This window comes from Lactuca virosa, chromosome 5 (assembly GCF_052849685.1).
Source record: "Lactuca virosa cultivar CGN04683 chromosome 5, Lactuca_virosa_CGN04683_v6, whole genome shotgun sequence".
Lineage (NCBI taxonomy): Eukaryota > Viridiplantae > Streptophyta > Magnoliopsida > Asterales > Asteraceae > Lactuca > Lactuca virosa.
In genome coordinates this window covers 27847282-27869773 of record NC_136430.1, presented here as the reverse complement: position 1 = coordinate 27869773, position 22492 = coordinate 27847282, and positions in this window count along the sequence as shown.

Here is a 22492-nt window from a genome sequence, read left to right as displayed (position 1 = left end):
AATAACGCAGATTTTGATTCTTTTAACTTTGAATTCTCAATCAGTAGCAGAAACAAAGCAGCAACAGCAGCAACAATGAAGATTTGCAATAAGAAGCTTGAACAGTCACCAAAAACGGATGTGTTTACAGCCGTAAACAAAGTTTGATCAGATTTGACACTAGATTGGCTCTGATACCAATTGTAAGTCCCCAAAAACTAAGAACCAGCTAGTGATCAATACAAAGAACAAGCAAAAATGATAAAACAAGAAGGAGTAGAAGCAAGAATGATCCAAATTGCACACATTTATATTGGCTGCAAACGTCAGGTACAATGGACTCGAAACACACACATACGACTGTAAACGGCTACCATACTCTGACACCTACTGACACTGTATATAGGGAACAATGGCTGCAAACACGTTTACATCCGTAAACGTGTTTACAGCCACAAACGAGTTTACAGTTGTAAACACACCCAACCGCAAACACCACCCAACCGTGAACCCTTACAAATACATGAACAAATACTAACACAGCCTATACAAAAGAATGCCTAGCTCAAACCAACAAATATGACCTAACAGTTTTGGTTTCAGGTACTTCAGCTAGCAAAGGTAAGGGCTCGGGATGATCGCATGACACACACCATAGTTTTTCTAGCCTGGGAGATTTACTCTGATATTTGTTATGAGTTCATGATATGTTTGTTGGGTTATGAGCATTCTAACACTCCTAAGTGTACATGCAACCCTAAATACCTTGGATCTATGTTTTCTCTATTATACATACAATTATGAACATCCAAGGTATTATCCTAATCTAGCATACAAAATAATAAATATAACAAGATAGAATACATACCTCTTTGATGTAGAATGTCTTCATGAAGCTTGAGTGCCTAGTGCCCCAAGTGTGACACCTCAAATGGTTCACACAACACCAAATACACTTGGAATAACTTGAGAGAAACTTGAACACTCCTTGAAATCGTCTAGCCCTCACACTCACACATTAGTGCACGATTTCTTGAGCCATGGGATTCTTTTATATGGTGGCTATTAGGGTTACACCATGTAACTCATAACTTTACCCATTCCTTATGCTCCATAGATTTTAACCTCCATGGAGTATCCATGGGTCACCCCATGGACTTAGTCCAACATAAGGAATCTTGGATCACAAGCCCACATATATAAGAATGAATGATTTACACAATCAACCCATATATTTAATTAGTCTCCTTTTGATCACTTAATTAATTCCAAATTAATTCTTGATCAATACTAATTAAATAACCTTATTAATATATTAGAACTTATAATATATTAACCAACCTTAAGTGTTATTTCTCTCATTATAGTCTATCCAAATGCATGATGCCATGCAACCCAAATGGACCATGCCGGGTCGGGTCAAGTCTTACCAATTATAGTTATGGACTTAGACATTAATCCAACAATGTTGACATATACTACGATATTTTGATATACCTTGTTTATGATTTTATATGATGATTATGATATTTATGGTTTATTAATGTTTTTAAAAAGAAATTTTTGGTCTGTATTTTTGGGATGTTTCAAGTTGGTATCAGAGCCTTGGTTTGAGGGATTCGGGCACACTCTCGGGTGTTTCTGGACTCAAACTAAGGACTTGGTATGAAAAATTTGAAAAGAAAATCATTTTTATAAAAAGAATTTGTAACGCCTCATTCCTGGTACGCATTTAATTGATTAAAATATTCTTTTTGTAAGATCCACTCGGCGGGTTGGTAGCCCTGACTCGTCGAGTAGGTGCCAGCTTGGTCGCGGGATTTAAATGGTCTACTCGACGAGTCCGAGCCTGGACTCGATGAGTAGGTCCATCAACATGAAACCCTAATTTTCAGGGTTTGCACCCTATTTAAGCACCACATCTGGCCTCCACCCCAGCCTCCATCACCTCCAAACCCTATTATCGAAACCATAATCCACCATAAGTGATCTTGAGCTAGTTCTTGCCATTTTTTAGTGTTTTTGTGCATTGTGAAGCTTGTAGAAGAAGTAGAAGATTGAAGACTCAAGAGGGAAGGAGTAGATCTAGGAACTACACTTCATTTACTGCATTTTCTGGTAATCAAGCTTCCAACTTGATCACTCTTCTCTTAGATCTAGTTAACCCTATATTATGAAAGTTTTGGGTCAAGAACCTTAGTCCTTGGGGTTGGGACGTCCCAAGCAACTTATATCTCAGATCTAGGATCTAGAAAGGGTTCCATGGCATAAAGGTGCAAACTTTATGACCATGGAAGCCCCATGCAAGCATATGAGTAAGTTTATGGTGTTTTTAGCCCTAAAAGACCATGCATGGAAGGAAAGTTCGAAGCTTTATGTGTCCAGCTGATGCTAAGACCTTAGATATGGGTTTGTATACGTGGATTTGGTATTATATGGCCTTTTGGACAAGATTCATGCTTTATAGGAATTAGGGTTTTGTCTAAACCCTTTTAGAAGAGCTATGAATGGGTAAAGTTGGAAACATTACCCTTAGGAGGGCCTTTCCAGTGGACAAACGAGCTAAGAACCTTAGATCTAGGAGTTAGGGGCTTAATCTGTTAAGATGGCCAAACAGACAGAAGGACTCGTCAAGTCCATAGGGGAACTCGACGATTCGTATCGTGTTGTCCCGATTTTATGACAGCAAGAACTCGACGAGTCTGTTAAGGGACTCGACGAGTTGACTCAGTTCACCACGGGTTTAAGCGTTCAGGAACTCGCCGAGTTAGGAGATAACTCGAAGAGTTGGATTGACTGGGAGTTGACCTTGACTTTGACTTTGACTTTGACCAGGGGTAAAATGGTAATTTTACCCTAAGAGAGGATTAACAGATTCTGATTAAGTGTTATTATGGAATTAATAGCCGGAGAGTCGCCGGAGCAGCAGACAGGGATTCCTCGCTCGAGTTTTCAGCAGTCAGTCTTGCGAGGTGAGTTTTCTCCTATAGGAACGGGTCTAAGGCACCAAGGCCGACCCATTTATGTGTGATTATATGTGCTGGGGTTAGCCCGATGTAGGTTTTATGTTCCAGACCTCGGTCTGATGTCAGGCGGGGCCCGATGCAGTTAGTATGCTTGATGTCTTTGTGATTCTTGCATGTGTGTGATTAGGTGTTCCGGACTTGGTCCGATGCGGGGCAAGCCCGAGGAATGTTAGCTTATTGTTACAGTTATGTTTATATATATGATTATGTTATGCTCATGATATGTATACCGGAATTTGGTCTGATGCCGGGCGGGGCCCGATGCAGGGGCTAGGCCCAAGTATGCCGGACCTCGGTCCGATGTCGGGCGGGGCCCGATGTCGGACTTGTCCGACGTCGGGCGGGGCCCGATGCAGTGGGCTAGGCCCAGTATGTGATTATATGTATAGTATGGGGTAGATTGGGGAGACTAACTAAGCTTTGTGCTTACAGTTTCAGTTTTGGTTTCAGGTACTTCCACTAGCAAAGGGAAGGGATCGGGATGATCGCATGGCACACACCACAGTTCCATCCTAGGATTTGTTTTAGACTCTGATGATTACCTATACAATTTGATACATTATTTGACATGATGTTTTTGATACTTCCACTAGCAAAGGGAAGGGATCGGGATGATCGCATGGCACACACCACAGTTCCATCCTGGGATTTGTTTTAGACTCTGATGATTACCTATATAATTTGATACATTATTTGACATGATGTTTTTGAGATACATGGTTCTTGTTTTATTATGACGATGGATGATTTGTGCTTTAAATATTGATTTTAAAACGAAAATTTTGGACCGTATTTTTGGGATGTTTCAAGTTGGTATCAGAGCCTTGGTTTGAGGGATTCAGGCATGCCCTCGGGTGTGTCTGAACTCAAACTAAGGAATTGGTATGAAAATTTCAAAAGAAAAATCATTTTTAAAAAGAACTTTGAGAAAAAGAAAAGAATTTTGAAAAGAGGAAAGAACTTTGAAAAAGAGAAAAGGGTGTGGTGCATGCAATCAACCGAGCTCAAGTAAGTACTCCCAAATTACCCATACAAGTTTATGTTATGTTATGATTATCAGTTTTATGAGAACATCATGCTAGATTAGGACTAAGGATCTAGGAAGGATTCCTTATCTGCCTATTATATGTGTATCAGCTTTATGAGAAGTGCATGCTAGATTAGGACTAAGGATCTAGGAAGGATGCCTTATGTGCCTGTTATATGTATCTCAGCTTTATGAACTGCATGCTAGTACAGATTAGTCAGGGATAGCCTGAGATAGATATGCTTGATTATGTTTACTCGATGCTCGAATGCTGCTTGCTTTGTGCTTTTAGGTGTTCTAGTTATCTTTTACTAATTAGTAAGTGAATATGTTACGTTACATATTGCGAGGATTAAATAATTTCAGAAGGTTAGGTCTATTTCTATTGTGAAGCTCTTGTTTGAGTCCAACCATTGTAGGGTAGGATCTCTCATTCGAATAATTATCTAGTCTTAGTGATATGTAATAGTATTCACGAGCTAGTTAGGGGAGGTGGCAGGGACATCTTATGTAGCTGATAGCGGGGAGTGGGTTGGTGATTACCCTAGAGCAAGCCTAGGAAGAGTTTAGTATGAGATCAGCAGCAGCAGCAGTAGTAGTAGTAGTAGTAGTAGTAGTAGTAGTAGTAGTAGTAGTAGTAGAAGTGACTTGGTGGAGTCGAGGCAGTTCTTGAGGAAAGTACGGATAGATGTGGAAGGTAGTATGGGACCGTACTACTGGAAGCAGAGCGTACTCGAATCAAGGAAGGATGAGGTGAATCCAGGGAACTTGTAGAATGTTAGATCCCTCGAGATTTGATGAGTATACTGATGTTTGTTATGGTGTATTTTCAGTATGGTGGTTCTACATCCTAAGCCGGCGGGCACTTCAGGTGAGGGATCAGGATCGGGCTCTGGATCCGAGCAGATGGATGAGCAGACGAGGGAGTTTATTTTGTCTGAGGTTACACGCAGCATCCTAGAGCAGACTCCTGTGATCTTTGGATCAGTCAAGGAGGGTATTTTAGAGCTTTTGGATGAGAAGCTGAGTGCTTTTCGCACTGAGATAGCGGCCATGATGGGGTCGCGCACACTTACCATCCGGGAGTTCAGAGCATGTGGAGCTCCTGACTATCATGGGGCTCAGGACCCTATTGCAAGTACCAGATGGTTGGCGGATGTCGCCAACGCATTCCGCACCAGCAGATGTCCCGAGGGGGACCAGGTCCGACTTGCGTCCTGTCTTCTGAAGGACAGGACACGTGATTGGTGGGAGGAGGTCGGACGAGCCATTGGTGATGATACAGTATTGGATGCCATGACCTGGGCTGGATTTTCAGCTAGGTTCAGAGTCGAGTTTGCACCCGTGATAGAGGTGCAATAGCTAGCTAGGGAGTTCCAAGATTTACGACAGACAACTGAGACAGTGGCGGAGATTACCGCCAAGTTCAGGGAGAGGGCCCTTCTCGTTCCGCAGTACGTGGCGGACGAGGATATGAAAAAGGCTCGATACCATGAGATGTTGAGGAGTGATACCAGACAGTTTGTGAGCCGATCCAGCTGCAAGACGCTGGAGGATATGATAGCGAGGGCTCGTGAGAGAGAGATTGATTTAGAGATGGAGAGGAAGAGGAAGCCAGAGGCGATGTCTAGCATGGAGAGTTTGGGCAAGAGGCCCAAGGTGTCTGACCACAGGTCTAGAGGTCAGCGGAGCCGCAGCCATTGTGGAAAATGCGGCAAGTTGCACGATGGAGTGTGCAAGGCAGGAAGTTCCGGCTGCTTCAAATGCGGCCGAACTGGGCATATGAGTAGGGATTGTACAGCTACTACCACCACCACTACAGCTTCTGATCTGATTTGCTCATTGCAATCAGAGGGGAAACAAGAAGTCCCGGTGTCCGAGTCTAGCAGCAGCAGGGCAGGTGGTGGCACCCGTTCCTACCACTTTGAAGATTACAGATGGTCGTCAGGGCCGGGCAGAGGCGCCAACGGCGAAGAGCAGAGTCTTCCAGTTGACAGCAGCGGAGGCACGTGCAGCCCCTGATGTGGTTAGGGGTATGTATCTTCTCCATTATCTCTTTATTATTTCTGATTATTACTCATGTTTGTATGTTTGTGTATAGGATCATTCTTAGTGAACGACATATCAGCTATGCTATTGTTTGACTCGGGGGCTACCCGATATTTTGTGTCGCTCGCACTTAGTAAGCGATTTAGTAGAGCTCCGGGGGAGATGGATTGCCCACTTGATGTAGAGATAACCGATGATAGGACCGGCAGGGTTGCGAAGGTTCATAGAGGATGTACGCTACGGTTATTCGATCAGCCGTTTTTAGTGGATCTGGTTCCTATTCCCCTACGTGGGAATAAGATCATAGTGGGTATGGATTGGTTGAGCTCCAATGGGGCAGTGATTGACTGCGAGCAGCAACTAGTCAGGGTTCGTACTCCTAGTGGGGGAGAGCTAGTGATTCAGAGCGAGAGACCACAGCGCGGACCGATCTTATGTTCAGCAGCAAGGGCGAGGCGCCAACTCCAGTAGGGTTGTGCAGGATACGTCGCCTATGTCATGGATACTCAGGATAAGGGTAAGGCGACCGTTGATGATGTACCAGTAGTGCGGGAGTACCCGGACGTATTCCCAGAGGATTTACCTGGGGTACGTCCGGAGAGAAAGGTTGAGTTTAGGATTGACTTGGTTCCTGGTGCGGCTCCGATAGCCAAGGCACCATATCGGTTGGCTCCTCCCGAGATGCAGGAGTTGTCTACGCAGCTGCAGGAGCTGCTAGACAAGGGTTTCATCAGGCCGAGCATTTCATCATGGGGAGCCCCGATCCTGTTTGTAAAGAAGTAGGACGGGTCACATCGCATGTGCATCGATTACCGGGAGCTGAACAAGGTAACGATGAAGAACTGTTACCCACTTCTGAGGATAGATGATTTGTTTGATCAGCTTCAGGGAGCATCTTGGTTCTCCAAGATTGATCTACAGTCAGGATATCACCAGATGCGAGTCAGGGATGATGATGTGCAGAAGACAGCTTTTAGGACTCACTATGGTCATTATGAGTTTGTGGTGATGCCGTTTGGGCTCACCAATGCTCCAGCCGCGTTCATGGACCTCATGAACCGCGTATGCAGACCGATGCTGGATCGGTCTGTAAAAGTTTTCATTGATGACATCTTGGTTTACTCCAAGACTCAGGAGCAGCATGAGGAACACCTGAGGGAGGTGCTAGAGACACTGAGGAGGGAGAGATTGTATGCGAAGTTCTCTAAGTGTGATTTCTGGTTGTGCGAGGTGCACTTCCATGGGCATCTTGTCAACCAAAAGGGTATTCTGGTCGATCCGGCCAAGATAGAGGCCGTAATGCAGTGGGAGATTCCGAGGTCTCCATCTGAGATTCGGAGTTTCCTGGGTCTGGCTGGGTATTACAGGAGATTTATTCAGGATTTCTCCAAGATTACAGTTCTGTTGACCCGACTGACCAAGAAGTCGGTAGTTTTTCGTTGGGGACCTGAGCAGCAGGCAGCCTTTGAGATGCTCAGGCAACGATTGTGCGAGGCTCCGATTCTCACCTTGCCAGAGGGTGTTGATGACTTCATAGTCTACTGTGATGCTTCGATCACAGGCATTGGAGCAGTTTTGACGCAGCGAGGTCATGTGATAGCTTATGCCTCGAGACAGTTGATGCCTCACGAGGCTAACTATCCGACACACGATTTAGAGTTGGGGGCTTGATGGGTTTTGAGCATTCTAACACTCCTAAGGTGTTCATGCAACCCTAAATACCTTGGATCTATGTTTTCTCTATTATGCATGCAAACTTGAAGTTTCCAAGGTATTACCCTAACTAGCATATAATCATATGTATTTGCATAACAAAAACTAGATAGAATACATACCTTTTCTTGTAGTTGATTACTTGGAGCTTTAAGAGCCTAGCACCAATAATGTGAATGCCTCAAGTGGAATCACAAATCACCATCAACAACTTGGAAGACTTGAGAGAGAGAGAGAGAGTTGCTACACAAAATCGACCAAGCTTCTTACACACCCACTAGTATCAATTTTATGAGCCAATGACTCCTTTATATAGTATGCATGATTAGGGTAAACCCTAATACCCATGACTTTCCACATTACTTAGGATCCATGGGTTAAAAGCTCCATAGACTATCCATGGACTTCCATGTAGGCTTAGCCCATCCTAAATAACATTAGCCCATACTATATGAGTCCATATTTAACTAGTCTCTTTTGATCACTAAATTAATTCCAAATTAATTCTTGATCAATACTAATTAAATAATATGATTTCATATTAATATATTAAAAATTATAATATATTAATAAATCATAAATATCCTTTTCTCATAAGTTTATCCATACAAATTGTCCCGGTGAAGTGCAACCCAAATGGACCATGTCGGGTCGGGTCAAGTACATACCAATTATAGTCTTGGACTTAGACACTAATCCAACAGTCTCCCACTTGGATAAGTCTAATAACTATTATTGCAAGTACGACTTCACAACCCAACGAGCAATCGTAGCTCTTAAAGTCGTTGTCGAACTCTGAACAAATCAATGACGCGTCCATTAGATAAGGGATCATATATTCCTCCATTCTACAAGATATCATATGGATTGAGACATGGATTATAATCATTCTCTCTGTCCATTTGTTGTTTCCCGATTTCCGATTTATGACGACCGACTAATTGAACAAATCAAATCAGTCCAGGCTTGGCCAAGTACTTAGGGGTGTCATCACTAAATCATCGAGGGGCCCACAGATATCTCTTTTATCCCTCCAAGGGTAAACGGAATGGATAAACTTCGACACATATGCTTGTACTAATTACTTGTTGAATCATACACAAAGGCATGTTTTATAACATCAAGTTACTGATGCGTTTTCGTACAATCAATGTACAACCAACTCATAGTGAACAACTCATATCTCTAGGTTTGAAGAATATAAGATATTATCGTCTCACTAATCACTCATGATAAAATCCATGAAGTGATTAGATGAGCGTGGGTTTAATCCAATACTCGAATCTTATTCCAGGAGCACTCATGAACACTGCAGCTATGTCTAAATGTCTAAAACACCCAGACAAACTACAGACCCATTCATGACAGTCTTGCTTCAATACCTACTTCCAAAGTATGATCGACTGTGGATGATTTGAATAACCTAGTTATTCGGGAAGTCAAAACATGCAAAGTGAAACACAAAAATAATACTAATCCTATATGGCCTCAAAACTTTTGAGCCATATTGATTACTCATTATTCATTGTTTAATGTTTCGAATAATCAACTTAATACTTAAATGAAAAAAATAGTTATGCCATGCTCCAAGCATGCACACTATGTTTACCTATGGTCCTATCTTTGTGAAATAGTTCAATTGACAACATTTCAATGATGCTCATTTCACAATTCCAAATCCTTATGATAAATGTAAGAATACTAAATTCTTACCATTTTTGGAAATCTGTTGGATTCTAAACTTATATGCATTGATCCTCTTGTAATGACTATGCACAAAAGTCACAAATACTTGGCAACAGACATTACAAAGTGTTCCAATGGAGAGCAATTCCATAGAAACGAAGTCTCATATTCAAAGTACATTCCTTTGAACTTCCTTCTTGCATTAAGTTTTCCTAATCTTACACATATTTAATGAACAACTTCCACATATGGAAACATTTCCATATTCCCCATTTTGACTATCACTTCTGACCAAGAGTTGCCTCTTTTCAGAATATGTCAATATGGTCCTTTCCAAAATTTACACTATACTTCCAACTATCCATGAGCAACCAATCCTTGGTAAGCCTCAGATTGTCCTCGAGAATTGCTTAATCATTTTAGTCATATTCAGTTCTGGTCCTTTTCCCTCTTAATGCCCTAGGCATTCGGAAAATTCAGAACACGTGGAAATATTATAGCATATGTAATCGATCCTATACCCGAAGCATATGGGATACGATTCATAATGTCTCACATAAAGACATGATACTAGATCAGTCTTTTGCTATAATTTTTCTATTTGCCATGTTCTCATAATTCGGACTATGAAGAGGGATGCTGTAATCATAATATGGGATACGATTCATAATGTCTCACATAAAGACATGATACTAGACCAGTCTTTTGCTATAATTTTTCTATTTGCCATGTTCTCACAATTCGGACTATGAAGAGGGATTTCGTAATCATAATCGAATTTTAGAACGCAAATAATGTTCCCATATATAGAATTTCCTTATGTTGAACCATTCCAACATAACATTTATATATATACTTGACTAAATTTGATTAAAACCTCAATCTAAGCTTTTAGAATTGGAATGAAGTATAATTTCTTCTCCTTTAATTATAGCAAAACAACTTTTCAAACCCTACAGCTTTGCAAATTTGAAACTTTTGTTTTCTATAATTAATATTGCTAACATTTAACAAAATAATAATGCTCCCACTAACATGATAATTATTAGCATAACACTTATGCTCCCACTAGCTTTGACATGTACCCAAAAATCATCTGGACCTCTAGAAATCAATACTGTATTGACTTTCTTACCAAAGTTCAGATTTCTGAAACGAGATGCTTTGATAAAACTTTATCAAAATCATACACCTTTCCATAATGTTTAGACCTTTTTGCCATTTCTCACAAGTCCATGTTAGTGTGGTGGTTAACCACACACGCTCCACTAACGACTTTGAGAATGCAAATATTACAACTGCTATCTACTTAAAATCTACTTAGTGAAAGTGTTTCCTCACCATCATTTTCATGAATCGGAGAGAAACCTTATGACACTTAGATTTTTATGGTGTATGTGTTCCTATCCATTTAAATTTGTCATAACCATAATCACAAGACAAGGTTAGTGACAAATCCAAACTCATATGGACTGAACTTGTTTAATCTTAATTTCTTGCCTCCTGGCAGCTCAAGGGCCTACCATTGCTTCCAGGTTGTTATGCAAACAATTAAGAACTCATAGAACTCACAAGCATAGTCAACTTTTAACTGGAATAGACATAGAAATAAGAATATGTCAACACGATAGGTTACAAACCTTAAGTCGTGGGCTAGTGATTAACAATACTCTTGATTAGTTCTTGAAACTATCTCAAGATCTTTTAAGACTCCCACTGATCTCTTGACATATAAGATTTTCTTTGTCAAGAACCATTCGTTGACAAAACAAATATTCAAGAGTTAGTGCGGATTCTTATCAAGTTAAACACTTCACACAATTGGTCTTAGTTGGTCTTTGTTTTATCCAAAACATCACAACTTACCAATTTCAAATGTACCAGAGTAGAAAACATTTTACTCTACGTTTGACAAGTGTTTTAAACCTTTTTAAGATTATGTCACTCAAGGCTCAGTCTTGGAATATGATTCTAAGATTTGATTTTGGAACAAAGTATGATTGATCTTTTGATTTAACCATTTCAACAATTCACGATTCCTATTCTTAGCCATACAAATGCACTAAGATGTCCTTAGAGGATCAATTGTGATATGGTTTCATAATCACTAAGATAATCATAAACCAAGATACTAAAGTACTCTCCCATCTCTTCAGATTGGAGAAACTTTTATCTTTCTGCCTAATTTGATTCTTCTCATTCGTTCTGCCTTGCATTGAAACTTTTCCAATGTTTTAGAATTACACTTAAACTTGTAAGCATAACCATATTTACCAAACTTTAGTAAATCATAACGAATAATCTTTTCATTCCTTGTGCTGGACTTGACCAGTGCACAGCCAAGTGTACCCAATCCTTTAGTCCTTCACTTGACTCACATTTACATGTGAACAAGGAATTAGTCTTAATTTCCCAAAGATGAAAATTCTCATTCATCATACAATACAAGTTGCATGACTCCAAGTTTCTATCCAACTGAAACTTGGGTGATGAGAATCTTTCCTTATTTGGTAAATTATGACACTACCACAAATTAAAGAATCAAATCCATTTTCCAATATTGCTATCAATGGAATCATACAAACAACAATTTTCCACTAATGCCATTGTAAGGATACTTAAAATAAATAAAATCAAAACTTTTCTTTTATTTTAAAACTTGCAGAAAAACTTATCCTTACAATGCAAAAACATATGAAAAAAACATGTTGTTATCTATTCCTAAGCAATATATCGTAGCTATTAAGCAGCAGCTCAAAATTCTAATCACCGAACCATGCGATCCAAATCCATCTCTTCGCGATCAGAATTAGCTTACTCTTTCTTTGAGCTTCCTTACTTTTACTTGATTCTTCAAAACATCAAAATGTAATTACATTACATCATGTATTAAGAATCTCCAAACAGGAACTTAATAGAGTTAGATAGTGGACTTTACCTGAAGTAGAGTCAAACTTTTTGACTTTACTATCTTTTAGATATCTTAGGTAGTCAGGGCAGCTTCCCTTCCAATGTCCCTTCTCTTGGAAAAAGAAACATATGGACTCTTTGGAAATGGTACACGAGACTATCGCAGACTTAGCCTCTCTTTACCATTGGGTCAAACGACTTAACCATGGCTGATCCCTTTCCATTGGGAAGAGAAATCTTTTTTGGACTTCTAATGTTACCATTGTAAATGTCCATGGAAGTTTGGGAAGTGGACCTTCAAATCAAATTTGCTTTACCAGTGCTCCAAATCATTGCTGATTCAGCAGCAACAAGCAAATAGGTAAGATCGATAAGGGTCATGTCGTGATCTGTTATCAGGAAGTGACTAAAGAACCCAGTCAACAGCCAGCTTCCTCGAGACTTCGACACCCAACTCTCCCGGCCTGTCAATGTGTGACTAGATCTCCAAGACTCGAGCACATATAGACTTTACTTGCCAATAGGGATTGAGTGACCTTGAACTTTTCAAGTCTTGAAACTTCTGGGATATGGAGATTAATTGGAGGAGGTGGAGGAAGTGAAGTATGATTTCCAGTCCCATTAATGCACAACAAAGGGATAAATCTTTCACCTTGATTGCCATGTGGGATATCATCTTCACTAGGAAGCTTGTTCCTAAAGATTCGGGAAGACCATAGTTGTCTAAAATAGACATCTATTAGGGAGAATTTCAAGTTAAGTTGATTTAAATCCTTAATATAACACCCAATATGAAATATTAAGGCTAGAATCCAACACAATATTTTATAACTTGGAAGAGGGATGTCGTAATCCAAGCTACAAAATATTTGAAGGTAGGTAAATGACGATTTACCAATTTCCACCATGAAAAACGAAATTTTTCATTAAGTTTTAATCGGATTGAAACTCTAGATCCTTTGAGATTCATTGAACTATTCAATGGCATGTTTAAATCTCGATTGTGCCCTTCAAGTTTGTGACTGGGATGCCGAGGATCACAAACAAGGAGTGAATAACCATGCAAATTAACTCGGTACACTTAATGTTACAACCATCTAATCAATGTGTCGGTTAACCACACACGCTCCATTGATCTATGATTAACATCAAGCTACCCTTTGCCACACATTGTCGGTCCCAGATTAGTGTTCCGGTTAACCACACACGCTCCACTAACGACTTAACAAGATGCAAAGTGCAATTTCATGGGTTAGCACCAAATTCACATTTTCCTAAGTAACTAAGATTGGGAATTTATAAGTGTTTAGTTACTTAGTATTTATGATTATACTTTTAATGAAGGAAGAATTAATGTCTTGTCCTACCCGTTCGACTAACGACCCTCCACCAGTCAAGGAAGCGGTGGGTGAGAGTGGACATCCATTAAACTGCCATTTTATAGGCAGTAACCTTATACCCCCTTATAGATCGGCTTCGTGAATGAGGCCTACTAACGGTAAGACTGACTTTGTTCTTATACATATATATATAAATATTAAACCTATAATATTATAATAGTATAAGGGTTGAATTTGAAACTATTAAAATTCTAATGGTTGGAATTAAAGTATACATGAGGGGTAACTTTACAAGTTTCAAAACTTGAGGGCAAGTTTTGAAAAATTCAAAAAAAACTTTTGGAATCCATAACATATGAGTTTAATATAGCTTTAATGGAGAGACTCTTGAAAATCCATAACTTGAGGACAAGTTATGGATATCATAAAACAATTTATGGGAAAAACTCTTCAAAAACATAACTCATGACTTTTAAAGACTCATTAACAAGAAAGACTTTTGGTTTTCCATAACTTGAGGACAAGTTATGGAATCCATTAAAGGCCATTTAGATCATCTAATAAAAAAACAAACATGTCAAGAAAAACTATGATCTAGATTAAACTCATATGAACAAGACAATTAAAATCAAACAATTTTCATGTAATTAGCCTAACCATTAAACTAATAAAAAACATGAAACTTTTGACAATTATCTTTTGAATTGGATTAGAATGATCATTACCACATCAAAAACAAGTTTATAAGTTCAAAAACAGCTTAGGGTAATGATTCTAGTCCAATTCCAGCCTAAAACATCGAAAATCTGCATTCTAGAGCACCAACTCGTCGAGTGTATGAACAACTCGGCGAGTTGGTCAGTTTTTGCCTTGGACTCGGCGAGTCCACAGTCCAGAACAACAGAAAATCGATTTTTAAGTCATTTCCAAGCCAATAGCATCAAGTATAATTGAAAACAACCCTAGTCTCTGATACCACTGATGGGTTTTGAGCATTCTAACACTCCTAAGGTGTTCATGCAACCCTAAATACCTTGGATCTATGTTTTCTCTATTATACATGCAAACTTGAAGTTTCCAAGGTATTACCCTAACTAGCATATAATCATATGTATTTGCATAACAAAAACTAGATAGAATACATACCTTTTCTTGTAGTTGATTACTTGGAGCTTTAAGAGCCTAGCACCAATAATGTGAATGCCTTAAGTGGAATCACAAATCACCATCAACAACTTGGAATACTTGAGAGAGAGAGAGAGAGTTGCTACACAAAATCGGCCAAGCTTCTTACACACCCACTAGTGTCGATTTTATGAGCCAAGGACTCCTTTATATAGTATGCATGATTAGGGTAAACCCTACTACCCATGACTTTCCACATTACTTAGGATACATGGGTTAAAAGTTCCATGGACTATCCATGGACTTCCATGTAGTCTTAGCCCATCCTAAATAACATTAGCCCATACTATATGAGTCCATATTTAGCTAGTCTCTTTTGATCACTAAATTAATTCCAAATTAATTCTTGATCAATACTAATTAAATAATATGATTTCATATTAATATATTAGAACTTATAATATATTAATAAATCATAAATATCCTTTTCTCATAAGTCTATCCATACAAATTGTCCCGGTGAAGTGCAACCCAAATGGACCATGTCGGGTCGGGTCAAGTATATACCAGTTATAGTTTTGGACTTAGACACTAATCCAACAGGGATGTGGTGTTCGCCCTCAAGATTTGGCGACATTACCTCTATGGGGTCCGTTGTACCATTTACACGGATCACAAGAGTTTGAGATACCTCATGGATCAGCCGAATCTGACATGAGGCAACGTCGGTGACTAGATGTGGTTAAGGATTACGATTGTGAGATCCTTTACCACCCGGTCAAAGCCAACGTAGTGGTCGACGCACTGAGCCGCAAGGCGGTAGCGGCCCCGATCTGAGACATCTGTCTGAGGATGACGGTGATGACTCCACTTTTAGAGCAGATTAGAGAGGCACGGGCTGAGGGCATGAAGGAGGAGCATCAGAAGTGCGAGAGGATTGTGGGCCGGGTGGCCTCATTTGATTATGACAGACGAGGATTGTTGACCCTGAACGAGAGGGTTTGGGTTCCGTACTGGGGCGAAGTCTGATAGGTTTTGATTGATGAGGCCCATAAGTCGAGGTTCTCCATCCATACGGGGGCAACGAAGATGTACAGAGATCTTCGACCCGATTACTAGTGGCCCTGCATGAAGCGGGATGTAGCTTGGTACGTAGAGAGATGCCTGACCTGCAGGAAGGTCAAGGTAGAGCACCAGAGGCCTCACGGCAAGATGTAGCCGTTAGACATTCACGTGTGGGAGTGGGAGGATATTACTATAGATTTTATCACTAAGCTTCCCAGGACCGCACGTGGGGTTGATTCGATATGGGTCATCGTGGATCGGTTGACCAAGAGCGCTCACTTTATCCCGATCCAGGAGAGCATATCGGCCGAGAAATTGGCCGAGATTTATGTACGAGAGGTAGTGGCGCGTCATGGAGTGCCAGTCTCGATGGTGTCAGATCGAGATGTCCGTTTTACTTCCAGATTTTGGAAGCGGTTTCACGAAGAGATGGGTACTCGTCTCCATTTCAGCACCGCTTTCCACCCCCAGACCGACGGACAGAGCGAGAGAAAGATTCAGACTCTCGAGGACATGCTTCGTGCATACGTTTTGGATTTCGGTGGTAGTTGGGATACGTATCTTCCGTTAGCAGAATTTTCGTATAACTTCAGTTACCACGCCAGTATAGACCGACCTCCTTTTGAGGTGCTACATGGGAGGAAGTGTAGGACCCCAATCGGTTGGGGTGAGGTCGGTCAGAGGGTCATGGGGAGTACGGCGGTAGTACTCAAGACCACAGAGAGGATCCAGCAGGTCTGGAGCAGGCTCCAGACTGCTCAGAGTCGACAGAAGAGCTACGCCGACAAGCAGCATTCATACTTGGAGTTTCAGGTAGGTGACATGGTCCTCCTGAAGGTGTCACCTTGGAAAGGTGTCATCCGGTTCCGGAAGCGGGGCAAGTTGGGCCCTAGGTACATCGGTCCTTTCAGGGTTATAGCCCAGGTGGGCAAGCTGGCATATCGACTGGATCTTCCGGCAGAGCTCAACCAGATCCACAGCACTTTCCACGTTTCTCAGCTGCAGAAGTGCTTAGTGGATAAGTCAACAGTTGTACCTTTAGAGGACATTCAGGTGGATGATAGCCTGAACTATATCGAGAGACCAGTGGCTATCCTCAACAGGAAGACGAAAGAGCTGAGGAAAAAGAGAGTGGAGTTGGTGAAGGTGCAGTGGCAGCACCGCAAGGGCTCGGAGTGGACCTGGGAGCCCGAGGAGGAGATGAGGGAGCACTACCCAGAGTTGTTTCAGGATGCAGCAGACTTCGAGGACGAAGTCTAATTCAAGTGGGGGTGAATTGTAACGACCGTCTTTTGAGGTATTATTTATTAATTATTTCTTAAATTATTGATGGGTCAAGTACGGATAAAAAGGACTATTGGATTGGACTAAGCAAATGGGCCAAAATATTTGGGCCGCCCATAATATGTACACTAGGTGTAGCCTTGGTGTACGTGAGATGTAGAGGCGTGCATTGTATTTAGGGGGGCACGTACGCGCTGCGTACGTGATTAGATGCCAAAACCCTAATTTTTAGGGTTTAAGACATATAAATACCCCATTATAGCCACCCCCTGGCCTCCTTACCAGCCCCTCACCCTCAGAAAACCATAATACGCCTCATACTCCTTTGTTGTGTGTGTTTGACCTCTTGAGCTTGTTTTTGGTGAAGAAAAGCTTAGAAGAAGTGAAGAGGAGTTGGAGAAGAAGAACTTGAGTATCTTGAGCTTAAGGATCTGAGACTATTTCATCTTTTGGCACTCAAAGGAGGTATAAAGCTCCTAACTTTCCTCTTAGAAGCTTAGATCTAGGATTATGGAGCTTTGGACCTTTTTAGGTCCAAAGGTTGGATCTTTATCATGCAACTTCATTTTTGAGCTTAGGGTTGCCACCCTTGGAGCTCAAAGCATTCCTTTAGCAGTAAAGTTTCAATCTTTGAGGCTTTTATGGAACCATGCATGAGATCTAGCCATTTCCATGGAGTTAGTTGCTATTGTTCTATGTTTGGGCTCATTTAGTGGGTTGCAAGCCACCAAGTGATCGAATTTATGGATTAGGACGTTAAAAAGGACTTGGATCTGTAGTTATAGCCTTTGGAGTTGAGTATTAAGTGCTTAATAGGAAAAGTAGCTTAACAGGGTAGTACGTTGGGCGAACCAGCCAGTACGTGCAGCGTACAAGCCATGCAGCAGGTACGCCATGCGTACAGAGGAGTACGCCCCGCATATTCGACAATATTGGGCTTTAACCTTTTGGGCCTTGGTTTGGGACAACTATTGGACTTATCAGTTATTGGGCCTTAGTGGGCCATTGAAAGTCTGATTTAGCACCAAGGACATGACTGGGCTTAGGGAAGGCCCATTGGAGAAGTTGGGCCCAATTTATAAAATTAGGCCATTAGTGGGCCTTAGTGGGCCATGAGTGGACTTATAAGGATTAGTTGGAATTGGGCCTTGGATATGGTCCAAAGTTAGAGCAGGGATAAAATGGTCATTTTACCCCTAGTGGGATTCTCAGTTTTCTGACTAAGTATTATTGTATAGAGTTAGTCGGGGAGTCGTGGGAGCAGCCAATAGAGATTCCTCACACACGATTTCAACATCCAGTTTGAGAGGTGAGTCTTCTCCTATAGGAACGGGTCTAAGGCACCAAGGTCAGCCCGTTTATGTGTGATAATATGTGTCGGGGTTAGCCCGAGGTAGATTTTATGTTCCGGACTTCGGTCTGATGTCGGGGCAAGCCCGAGGAAGTTAGTATGCCTGATGTCTTTGTGATTCTTGCATGTGTCTGATTATGTGTTCCGGACTTTGGTCCAATGTCGGGGCAAGCCCAAGGAATGTTATCTTTCATGTTATGTTTATGTTTATGTTCATGTTATGCTTGTTGATATGATATGTATACCGGACTTCGGTTCGATGTCCTGCGAGGCTCGATGCAGGGGCGGGGCCCAAGTTATGTCGGACCTCAGTCCGATGTCCGATGTCGGGCGGGGCCCGATGCAGTGGGCTAGGCCCAGTATGTGATTATGTGTATGGTATGTGGTAGCTTGGGGGAACTCACTAAGCTTCGTGCTTATAGTTTTCAGTTTTGGTTTCAGCTACTTCAGCTAGCAAAGGGAAGGGCTCGGGATGATCGTATGGCACACACCATAGTTTTTCTAGCCTGGGAGATTTACTCTGATATTTGTTATGAGTTCATGATATGTTGACAGATACTACGATATTTTGATATACTTGGTTTATGATTTTATATGATGATGATGATATTTATGGTTTATTAATGTTTTTAAAAAGAAATTTTTGGTCTGTATTTTTGGGATGTTTCAGCACATCTCAGAATACATATGAGCATAATCAATAATACACATAGACCTAAGCATATAACATAAACACTTAAATATTCCTCAGGCCCCGCCCGACATTCGACCATAATCCGGTAACATACTAACATTCCTCGGGACCGCCCCGACATCGGACCGAGGTCCGGAAACATACAATACAAACACATGCAAGAATCACAAAGACATCAAGCATACAAGAATTCCTCGGGACCGCCTCGGCATCGGATCGAAATCCGGAAAAGCATATAATCCTACATCGGGCCCCACCCGACATCAAACCGTAGTCCGGAACTACTACTAACTAAATAGGCCGTCCTTGGTGCCTTAGACCCGTTCCTACTGGAGGAAACTCACCTCGAATGCTAGCTGTGAAATCTCGTGTGAGGAATCTCTGAAGGCTGCTCCAACGACTCCCCGGCTATCAATTCCACAATAACACTTAATCAAAATCTGATAATCCTTCTTAGGGTAAAATGACCATTTTACCCCTGGTCAAAGTCAACATCCTGGTCAAAGTCAAAGTCAAGGTCGACTCCCAGTCAACTCAATTCATCGAGTTACCTCCTAACTCGGCGAGTTCCAGTACTACTCAGACTCGTGGTCCATCGAGTCAACTCGTCGAGTCCCTTCACAGACTCGTCGAGTTTATCTGGCATACAATCGGGACAACCCGACTCAACTCGTCGAGTCCCTTACTGGACTCGTCGAGTTCCCCTGTTTGTTTGGGCTATCTTAATAGATTAAGCCCCTATACTTCAGATCCAAGCTTCATACTTCACATCAACCCTGAAAACGTCCTTTTAAGGGTAAAGTTTCTGACTTTACCCATTAATACCACTTCTCAAAGGGTTTAGCTCAAACCCTAATTCCTTGGGACCTAGAACTTGGTCCTTATACCATCCATACACCAAACTAAAGCTTACAACCTCATATCTAAACCCCTAACACTACTTGGACACGTAAAGTTCCCACCTTTCCCCACATGCATGGCCTTTTGGGGCTAAAAAGGCCAATATGACACTCTAGGGCTTTCATGGGGGCTCCAAGGGCATAAAGTTTGCACCTTTATGTCATAACAGCCCCTCTAGATCCTAGATCTGGAAGAATACCCACTTGGGTCGATCATTCTCCAAAAGCTATCATTCTTGGACCAAAACCCACATAAAGAGGACATAAAGAGATCTAATGAACTAATAGCCAAGATAGAAACTTGATTACCAGAAAATGTAGCAAATGGAGTGTCGTTTCTGGATCTACTCTTTCCCACTTGAGCCCTATATCTCCTTCTTCTTCCACAAGCTTCAAAAGCACACAAAGATCACTCAAAATGGCTCACACTCTCAAAGAAAGCTCTAGGGTTTCGTGGATTAGGGTTTGGGACATGGAGGCTGGAAATGAGGCCTAGGGGTGGGGTTAAGGAGCTTAAATATGGTGCAAAACCCCGAAATTAGGGTTTCATTCTGACCGATCTACTCGCAGAGTCGAGGGCTCTTGACTCGTCGAGTAGATGGCTCAAACCCCGCGCATAAACTGCCCTCAACTCGACGAGTTAGGGCCACCAACTTGTCGAGTTACCCTTCTAAAATAAATAAATAATGAGTTAAATGCATATCAAGAACCAGGCGTTACATGAAGCTTTTGATGCATTTAAACGGTATAAGGCTGAAGTCGATAATAAACTTGAAAGACACATCAAAATTCTTTGCTCGGACAGAGGCAGAGAATATTTCAACTAAGAGTTTGACACATTCTGTGAAGAGAATGGAATGAAACATGAGAGAACTTCACCATATACTCCCCAACAGAATGGTTTGGCTGAAAGAAAGAACCGAACCCTTTGTGAGATGGTCAACTGTATGTTGAACCAATCGAGTCAACCAAACAATCTATGGGGGAAACGCTATTGACTGATTACTATGTTCATAATAGGATCACTAGTCATGTGATTCCTACAAGCCCTTATGAGTTGTGGAAAGGTAGAAAGCCTAACCTAGACTATTTGAAAGTGTAGGGGTGTGTTGCTTATTATCGGACTCCCGATCCTAAGCGAACCAAATTAGGAGCATGGGCTAATAAGAATATATTTATTGGATATGATCACAATAGTAAGGCTTACCGATTATTAGATATTGAATCAGGTGTATCCTTGCCTTGTCTCTTATTGTTCCCACAAGCACAATTACAACAGGCACTCTGTTTCACTGGAATTGGTGGCCTGTATTTCTCAACAGCAGGTTGATCAGAAGCAGCTGAGTTCGAAGCAACAGATTCAGAGCTCAAGGAGATGTTGGTTTGTTCAATGGTGTTCTCCTTGTTCTCATCCTCTGCTACTTTACCTGCACATGAAGTAGATGTGCTAAAAACAGGAACATCAGTATTTTCAAACAAATCATCAAATATGTCAAAAAAAAAAATTAATTCAGCAGGAGCAGATGCGGAAGTATCACAAAAACCATTGTCATTTTTAACATCAGAAACACAAGATTTTTCTTGAGAAACAAAAACATCAAGTTCAGACTCAGTTTTGTTATTATCAGAAACAGATCCTTCAACTTTGTGCTTTGACTGATCTAAGGATTGATCTGCAGGGGAAGTAGAAACGTTAGTATTTTCAACATTAATAAATCCTCCGGAAACAAAACCAGATGGCTTGCCATAAACCATGAATGGTTCATTGGCAATCTCCTCTTTAGACAAGGGTTGATACTAATATGTATGATTAAAAGGAGGAGGTACATTATCGTATCCTAAACCCTTTTGATGGTTTCGTTTGAACTGCATGCAATGGTCAATCATGTTGGCAACTACCTCGCTTGATACATCAAATCTTCTAAAATCAAAATTTGCAGTTTCAAATTGTCTCTTTAATGTATCAAGTTCAGTAATTAACTCATCATTCTGTCTCTTGATGTAATCATAATTTTCACATTTTTCACTGTAGTCCTGCTGAATTCTCTTAAAGTCCTTTATTTTTGTTTCTAATTGGGCCTTTAGGGGTTTCTGTCCTTTCCTAAGTTGGTATCCTTCATATCTCAGGTCCTCAACTTCTCTTTTTAATAAATCAATTTGTTCCCGAAGAAATTTAATCATATCTTCACAAGATGGAGTACATGAAACTTCATTGACTGGGATGTTTGCAGAACTCATTGTTTTTCCACACTTCAAAGCGTCAAGTTCTTCAATTACAGCAGCAAGACTAAGACGATTGAGATCTTTTGTCTTCTTGATGACATCCACGTTCATATCCCACGAC